The sequence below is a fragment of the Balaenoptera ricei genome, chromosome 10 (assembly GCF_028023285.1).
Source record: "Balaenoptera ricei isolate mBalRic1 chromosome 10, mBalRic1.hap2, whole genome shotgun sequence".
Classification (NCBI taxonomy): Eukaryota; Metazoa; Chordata; class Mammalia; order Artiodactyla; family Balaenopteridae; genus Balaenoptera; species Balaenoptera ricei.
The window spans coordinates 89,424,275-89,433,255 of NC_082648.1; the positions used below are offsets into that span (position 1 = coordinate 89,424,275).

Here is an 8,981-nt window from a genome sequence, read left to right on the forward strand (position 1 = left end):
TAAATCCTGCATTTTTTTATATTATTTGAACTTTTGTTTATATTGAGCACTTTTTACTTTTTAATTTAAAAATAAGATACCATTGATCTAAAAAAGCATTTTTAATGGTTAAATTTCTTCAAGAGAATTGCCACATTTTAATGAATCATTTCCTTATAGCAGGATATTTTCTTGACTAAATTATATTGCAATGAAAATGAACATTTTGTGCATAAGACTTTCTCATATTTAGAATGATTTTCTTAGGATAAATTTATACAAGTTAACGGTTTCCATTTAAGTTCTATAATACACTGCTTAAAATAGGACTCTCTAGAACATAAAAATATAAAATTCAATTCGTATTTTTTAAAAGTCATCCTATAGGGACTTCCCTGGTGGTGCAGTCGTTAAGAATCCGCCTGCCAATGCAGGGGACACGGGTTCGAGCCCTGGTCCGGGAAGATCCCACATGCCGCGGAGCTACTAAGTCTGGCCGCCACAACTACTGAGCCTGTGCTCTAGAGCCCGTGAGCCACAACTACTGAAGCCCGCGTGCCTAGAGCCCGTGCTCCGCAACAAGAGAAGCCACTGCAATGAGAAGCCCGAACACCGCAACGAAGAGTAGCCCCGCTCACCGCAACTAAAGTCCGTGTGCAGCAACCAAGAACCAACGCAGCCATAAATAAATAAATAAATAAATAAATTTAAAAAGCCATCCTATAGTAGCAAGATTTGATCCTAGCATGCATGTTTAAGATATATAAAATCTAATTTACAAAACTAATTAGCAAAGTTTCCATATCTCAAAAAATGTATTAAAGAGAAATCTGAAACAGAACTTGAAGTCTCTCTACCTTTCATGAATTTTTCATAACTTCTCTTGCCACTTATCAAAACCATACACTGAAACAATTTTCCTTCACAGTTGGGTTTCACGATCCAATTCTGTGAAGTCACAGTACTGTGACAGTAGAATCATTCTCTGGCCAACAAACTGACATCATTAAATTCTTATTTGTAAGTTCTGTTGGGTATATGGTTGTTCTATTTTTACTTCCAAGATCAAAATCTATTTTCTGTTGCCTCTCCATTAAGCTCATATGATTGATACATTTTTTTTTTTTCTTGGACAACAAAGTAGGATTTATTGGTGGGAGTGAGTAAGGAGGGGACAGCGCCAAGGCTCTCGCAAGTGCAGGGCCCGCCATCTGTCCAGGGGGCCACGATGAGGGATGTATTCAACCCCACAGCCATCCGGGATAAGCCGCTTTTCTGCCACCATGTTTTCAAATTTGTCCGCATTAAACTTAGTAAATCCCCACTTCTTGCAGATGTGGATCTTCTGGCGGCCAGGGAACTGGAGCTTGGCCCTGCGGGGGGCCTCAATCACATGCTCCCTGTTCTGCAGCTTGGTGCGGATGGACATCATGACGTGGCCAACGTGGACCCTGACCACTGTGCCCTGGGGCTTTCCAAAGGCACCGCGCATACCTGTCTGGAGCCTAGATTGGGGACAGCATGCCAGTCATTAATGTCCACTGGAAAGGGCTGTCTCCAAGGTCCCTTAGGGCAACCTATACAGGTAACAGGCTGCATGCACTACCGAGGAGGCTGCTGTTTGCAGCCAGTGCGCACCGGGCCCCCATGGGGAAAAGAGCACAGTCGGCTGGATTGGCTGCAGTTGATTGATACATTTTAATCAATGTATTCTCTTTGTCCCCAGCCATCTTTATAAAACTGCCTTTTGGTGAGCGCTCAGAGAATGCCTATCTGTTCAAACAAAATATAAATGGCTGCCCGATTGCCTCCTCCTGTGAACAGCCTGCAATGTTCTGTACTTCTTGAAAGCAGAAACCCCAGAGTCAGAAAGTCTGTTTTCTTTTTCTTATCTCTACTACTGTTTTAGTATAACAAGAGTACTTTTTGTTAAATAAGTGAATGGAGTTCTATCACTAATGAATCCAACTGGGAAAAAGGAATTCCTAATAAAACCTTTTTCGGGCTTCCCTGGTGGCACAGTGGTTAGGAATCCACCTGCCAATGCAGGGGACACGGGTTCGAGCCCTGGTCCGGGAAGATCCCACATGCCGCGGAGCAACTAAACCCGTGCGCCACAACTACTGAGCCTGCGCTCTAGAGCCGACGAGCCACAACTACTGAGCCCACGTGCCACAACTACTGAAGCCTGCGCGCCTAGAGCCTGTGCTCCACAACAAGAGAAGCCACCACAATGAGAAGCCCGCACCCCGCAACGAAGAGTAGCACCCGCTCACCGCAACTAGAGAAAGCCCGCGCACAGCAACGAAGACCCAACACAGCCAAAAAAATAAATAAAATTTAAAAATAAATAAATAAATAAATAAAAATTAAAACCACAAAAAAAGGGCTTCCCTGGTGGCGCAGTGGTTGAGAATCTGCCTGCCAATGCAGGGGACACGGGTTCAATCCCTGGTCTGGGAAGATCCCACATGCCGCGGAGCAACTAGGCCCGTGAGCCACAACTACTGAGCCTGCGCGTCTGGAGCCTGTGCTCCGCAACAAGAGAGGCCGCGACAGTGAGAGGCCCGCGCACTGCAATGAAGAGTGGCCCCCACTCACCGCAACTAGAGAAAGCCCTCGCACAGAAACGAAGACCCAACACAGCCAAAAATAAATAAATAATAAATTTATTAAAAAAACCAACAACAAAAAAACTTTTTCTTTTTCCAAAACCAAGGATTGCTAGACACATCAAGGTCATTTCTACTACTATGTAACAGTTCTAATAGGGTATTTAGACTCTATCAGCAAAGATTTGCCTAGTTCCTGCTGGGCATGGGGCACCATGCTAAATGCCAGACGTTCAATGTGAACAAGACAGAAGCAAGGCCTGCTCTCATAGATCTTTCCCTCTTGGTGCAAAGGCACTTTGGCAAACCATGAATCGTTATGAAATGAGAAGTTCCAGTACCAAAAGTAGAAATATTCTTTAGAAGAAACAGACTGGAACCAGACTTTGGAATACCCGTAACACTGGGCCGAGGAATGCGAAGTTTATATTTGAGTAGAGGAAAACGAGGTATTCAAAGGGACCCTTAGAAAATATTAATCTAATCAGGCTCTGATTAAACCTTTTCGATGGCTTCTCATTTCCTCTAAGATAAATCCAAAATCTTTAAAAAGGGTAACTAAATCTTGCATCACCATTCCCACCTACCCAAGATCTTTGGCTGTGGTCATACTGTATTTTCTCTGTTTCCTTTATTGTAGGGATTTTCAAACTTTATACATCACGATCTAGTAAAGTACCTATGTGTGACACGCTTATTTTCTATTTTATTTCTTTTTAAAAACATGCAGTTCACAACCACTAAATTAATTTTACAATCTCCTGGTAGGTGCCTAGGTGCCTGCAGCTTGAAAAATACCACTTTGGTATATACCACACTCTCTCTCTCACTTCTTGGCCTTTCCACACATTCTTTTTGCCGGAAACATTCTTGCTCATTCTCCTTCTTGCCTTTTTCTGGCTACTTCCTATGCTACTTTGTGACCTGAGCTCTTAAACATCACTTCCCTGACCCTCTTAGTTCCCCCTCCTCTGTGTTCCTGAAGTACTCTATGCTTTCTAACATTCATTAAGCTTTACCGTAATTGTATGTGTGCTAATTGTCTTTCTAGGCTGTAAACTCCATGAGCATCAGGACCCATTCTTGGTCTCTGCTGAATCCTGAGAGCCTAGCCCAGTGCCTGTTACATATTAGGCACTCAGTCAATGAGGAGTAAAGCAAGTAAGGAAATGGACTTGAATAATCTATATATTTAACTGCACAATGAAATGAGCACCCACTTAAAACCTGTTAAGAGGTTTAGCCAGTTCCAAGGAAAATATATTCTCAGTTCCAATTATATAAATGGTGATTAAGTTCCTAAGCTAGCCTACAAAAGGCTATTACCCACAAGCACTTAACTGATGAGAGGATGGCTGCTTATTTGCCTCTCTGCAAGGACAAGAGAACTTTCACTCACTCCTCTAAGGAGGAGAAAATAGGATTGAAGGGACACCTTGCTTTCTCCCTACTCTATCAGTTCCTCCTAGAGCAATGTGACTTATCTAATGGCTGAGATAAGAACAAAGGTCAATATTCCAGACAGGCCCCAGCCCTGAGCTCTCACTGGCTCTTGGATTTATCTGTCTTCAAGAAGAGAAGGTTCTCCTTTCCCTTCCAACTCCTATGAGGAAGTCTCCCCGAGACAGGACTTTCCCTGCCTGCAGGGGACGCCTGCAGTTTTTTAGGTGCTACAGAATCATGTGGGTAGATAAATTAAGAAGGAACAGAGGAAGTGTGGGTCTAAGCTAAATTCTCCAATCCAGCTTTACCAGAAATGAAAATTAAATTATATTTTAATAGTACTATAATCCTCATCTGGCTTCTTGAATCTGATCTCAATTTGCAGAATCTGGAGAGAGAAGAGATGTAATCAGCACACTGAAAAGCTCCAACAGGAATAACAGTCATCCCAGTCTGAGTTCTGGGTCCGAGAAGAGTAGCACAGAGGAACAAGGTGGAGTAAAAGGGAAGGGAATGAAATGAAGGAGAAGAAGGTTTCTTTCACTTTTCCTCTTTTGAATTTTTCTTGGGCAAAAATGTCTAAAGAAGTTGAACCTATCTTTGTATCCTACAACCTTCCCCTCCAAATTGTTTCTCATTCTTGCTTCTCTTTTCTCATCTTCCAGACCTTTTATGCTGCCCATAGATCTCCATTTTCAACACCCACACTTTTAGAAATAGAGCAAGTTTTCCCCAAACCTCCAAAATGTTCCATGATCCCATACCACTAACGTCTCCTATCCCTCCTCATGTCAAAACTCCCATTTCCTCAGTGCAGCTGATCTGGAGGAAAGCAATCTGATTAAATTCGTTCACATTAAGATAAAATAACTGGCTGACAGTCTAGCCAGCCTACTAGAGATACATATATTTTTTATTTTATACACACACACACAGAGACATTTTTAAGCTATAGAAATCTAACTACAGTAATTTCAGAGAAAAGATGAGGGGTGCCTGAAAATCTCCCATAAAGGAGGCAGGTCCGCTCTGATCAGCATTTCCCTGGGATCACATCCCCAAAGTTGTTCCCACATTTCCCCCAACTTTCAGCCCTTAAGTGACACTAAAAACCCCAGGGGCCAGAGAAAGCCAACTTGGGAAAGCATTTGTAGCTACAGGATATTTAGTCATCCATTGGGTAAGTCAGTTACAATCAATATTAGGTTGGATAGGTTATAATTTCAGTATGTTTGACAATCATTCTATTAGGTAAAACAAAAACATATACTCAGGTTATATATTGCAATTATTACCTCATTCTACTAATGAGATCAATGAGGCATAAAGGGGTTAAATAACATTTCCATTGTTTAAAGTTCAGTAGTTGAAGAGCAGGACTGGACGACTCTTCACCCACTTTGAATCAATTGTTTATCCATTAATTCCACTTGAAAATCTCTAATTTTATTTTCCATAACGTTTCTGAAATTTGGTAGTGTACTTTAGAACAGTCATATTAGAGTAAAAGAAAAATGAGCTTGAATGCCTGGGAGGCAAACATCATGTCTTTTTCAGTGGTTTTTGTATGAAAGACCTGAGGCTGATGCTGAATTTGTGTGCGCTCAGAAATTAAGCACGACATAGGCAAAGTAGCATTCATTCAGCTGCAAGTGGCTCTTAACTTCAGCGCCATAAAAGATACTTATTTGCCACCCAAATATGAATATAGCTGTAATAAAGACTACACAAACTCAGGATAATCAGATCTTCTACTTTGCCTGAGAAGTATATGAAATTTTAATTGAGTAATTGGTGTTTGCTATTTTTTATTAGTTTGCTTAGCTAGCCACCAAAATAAATTATTTGTAATTAAAGTGATAACTGGGATTTTCCAAACCAAGCATAGAATATATGAAAATGCTAACTGTGTGTGTTTTCTCTTGACTTTGGTCATGAACACAATTTTTGTGGCTTTTCTCAAAATACCAGAAAGGGTAAAGGGGCAGTAAGGTGCCCAAGAAATGACAGTTAGCATATTCTGACAGACTTAAATGGCACTTATTCACTTCCCCCAAGTAGAAGCACTATGTTGCTTGGTATCAGGTTGGTTGGGTTTTTCGGTCAGTGCTTGTCCCCCAAACCTAGAATTTTTTAAATATAATTCAACAATAAAAAGACAACCCAATTAAAATATGGGTAAAAGATCTGAATAGACATTTCTCCAAAGCAGATACACAAGTGGCCAATAAGCACATGAAAAGATGCTCAACATAATTAGTCATAAAGAAATGCAAATCAACACTACTTCATACCCACCAGAATGTCTGTAATAAAAACTAGCAAATAGTCAATAACAAGTGTTGGTGAGAATGTGAAGAAACTGGAACCCTCATACACTGTTTGATGAGAATGTAAAATGGTGCAGCTACTTTGGAAAAGTCTCACAGTTCCTGAAGAAGTTAAATATAGAGACCCAAAAGAATGGAAATCATATGCCCACATAAAAACTTGTACACAAATGTTCAAAGCAGCATTATTCACAATGGCCAAAAAGTAGAAACATCCTTAATGTCCATCAACTGAAAATGGATAAACAAAACGTGATATTGTGGTACACCAATACAATGGAATACTATCCAGCCATAAAAAATAAGTACTGATACATGCTACACATGGATAAACCTTGAAAACATTATGCTGTGTGAAGGAAGCCAGACACTAAAAGCCACATAATGTATGATTCCACTTGTATGAAACTTACAGAATAGGCAAATCCATAGAGACGGAAAGGAGATTAGTGGTTGCCAGGGGGTAGGACAAGGCGGGAATGAGGAGTGACTTTTAATGGATATAGGGTTTCATTCTGGGGTGATGAAAATGTTCTGCATGGTGGTGATAGTTGCAAAACTCGGTGAAAATACTAAAGGCCGCGCTTTAAAAGGATGAACTTTATGGTATGTGAACTATATCTCAATTTTTAAAAAAAATTGTTCCATTTACAGAAAGAAATTACATATACATGTAATATACCTACAAATGTATTACATACATATACGTAATCTCTTTCTATGAATCAACGTTTGGGTTTTTTTTAGTTGAGATATATTTCACATATATAAAGAAACGAATGAAAGAACACGGTGACACGGAGCAATTGTGAGCCCTGAAGCCTTGGATCTGGGGTGTGCCCCAGCCTCACTCGCAGGGTCTCCATCCGTGCTCACCTTCCACCCATCACTCAGTCACCACCCGCTGTCCGGTCCACTGTCAGGGCCGGCGACGACCCACCGCGGCTGCCCAGCTCCGTTGCGGGCGCCCAGGGCCGGCCAGCCCTCCCGCCCGAGGTGGGGCTGCCGCGGCGGGCCGGGCTCGGGCGCTGCCTGCGGGCCCGGAGGGGACACGGCAGCTCGGGCGGGCCCCGCCGCTCGGCCGCTCCCCCTGCCCCGGCCTCCCTACGCTCCGGCCGCCGGGTCTCAAGCCTCCCTCCAGTACCTGGGATGCGCCCGAACCCCGCGCCGCGGCCAAAGCCGAGACTTTCCCTCCATTATCACCTGCCCCGGAAAGCGGTGCGAGGAGAGGGGACCCCGCCTCCTCAGACGCGACCGAGGCACCGTGGCAGGGGACGGAAGGGGCATTCACCTAGTCCCCCCGCGGCGGCGGCCGTAGCTCCTTCCTCTCGCGCGCCTCCTCGCGCCGTCGCAGCCCCGCGCTGACAGCCCCGGAGCCGGCGCCCTCCTCCGCCCGCGGGCTTCCAGCCGCCCGCCCCGCCCCCGCGCGGCCGCCCGGCGCAGGCGCAGCTGCGCCGCCGCCCCGGGGGAAGCGAGAGTCTGGTGATGTGGCCGCTGGGGTGGCGACCTGGAGCGCCAGCGCCGCCTTCTCCCGGACCTTTGGCCGCAACCTGACGAACGCGGGCCGAGAACCCGATAGAGCAGAGCAAAAGGGGAATATTTCAAGGGAGCTACTCAGCAGAGAAAGGCTGTGGCCTTCCTTGTTCGTCAGCCCACTCCATCCCCACCGACCCACGCACATCCACAACGCTGGCTGCTCCTCGGTCCGAACCCCCAAATCTATGACTCATGATTTCTGTTCTCAGACCAGGGACCTCCTGCTGGCTGTCTTCGTATTTCCTTCTCGAAGACTGGGGTTAAAACTGTGTAAGCCTTTCTTAAGAGCAGTGCAGAATGGGCCATGCTTGATCCGAGGTAGGAGAGAAGGGGAGCGACCCCCAAGAGAATAAGATTTAGGGCAGCTCCCAGCAGTGGGAGAGAGGTGTACAGGCAAAGTGCATGGGCCCTGTGGAGGTGTCTGGAATGCCACACTTTTCAAGCTTGCCCGTGTTTGTTTTGTAGTCTATGTAAAAGTGAGCCACAGTTTGCAACGTAAAGCCGAGAATTCATGTATTTTATTTAACAACTATCTTTTGAGCATCTTTTGCAGGTAATGGGCAACGCAGCGAGGTATTCCAGTGACCCAAACAAAGGTTTCCGTCCTCAGGCTCTTCTTCTAAAAGAGAGATTGTCATTTAAAAAATTACACAGCAGGGCTTCCCTGGTGGCGCAGTGGTTGAGAATCTGCCTGCCAATGCAGGGGACACAGGTTCGAGCCCTGGTCTGGGAAGATCCCACATGCCACAGAGCAACTGGGCCCGTGAGCCACAATTACTGAGCCTGCGCGTCTGGAGCCTGTGCTCTGCAACAAGAGAGGCCGCGATGGTGAGAGGCCCGCGCACCGCGATGAAGAGTGGTCCCCACTTGCCGCAACTAGAGAAAGCCCTCGCACAGAAACGAAGACCCAACACAGCCATAAATAAATAAATAAATAAAAGAACGTGAATTTCTTTTAAAAAAAAAAGCAAAACTGGGCTATTCATTTCAGTAACAGTCAAGTGGTCTTAGTTTGCATTCAATTTCCAATCAGTTTCTCAATCTATTTCATCTGAAGTCTTCACATTACCCACTATAAAAA

General features: G+C 44.4%; 1 protein-coding gene, 1 non-coding gene and 1 pseudogene across 2 annotated transcripts in view; all 3 read right to left on the reverse strand.

Annotated features, from left to right (window-relative positions):
• Positions 1 to 7,749, reverse strand: part of SLC41A2 (solute carrier family 41 member 2) — a 130,908-nt gene extending 123,159 nt beyond the window's left edge. The window contains exon 1 of the mRNA XM_059934812.1: positions 7,656 to 7,749. The gene's annotated coding sequence lies outside the window, so the exon portion shown is untranslated. The remainder of the gene's footprint in view (positions 1 to 7,655) is intronic.
• On the reverse strand, positions 1,127 to 1,578 carry LOC132372683 (uncharacterized; annotated as a pseudogene).
• On the reverse strand, positions 1,529 to 1,663 carry LOC132373829 (small nucleolar RNA SNORA70). The gene has a single exon (XR_009505491.1). It is a non-coding gene; the product is annotated as a small nucleolar RNA SNORA70 (small nucleolar RNA).
• Positions 7,750 to 8,981: the final 1,232 nt, after the last annotated feature.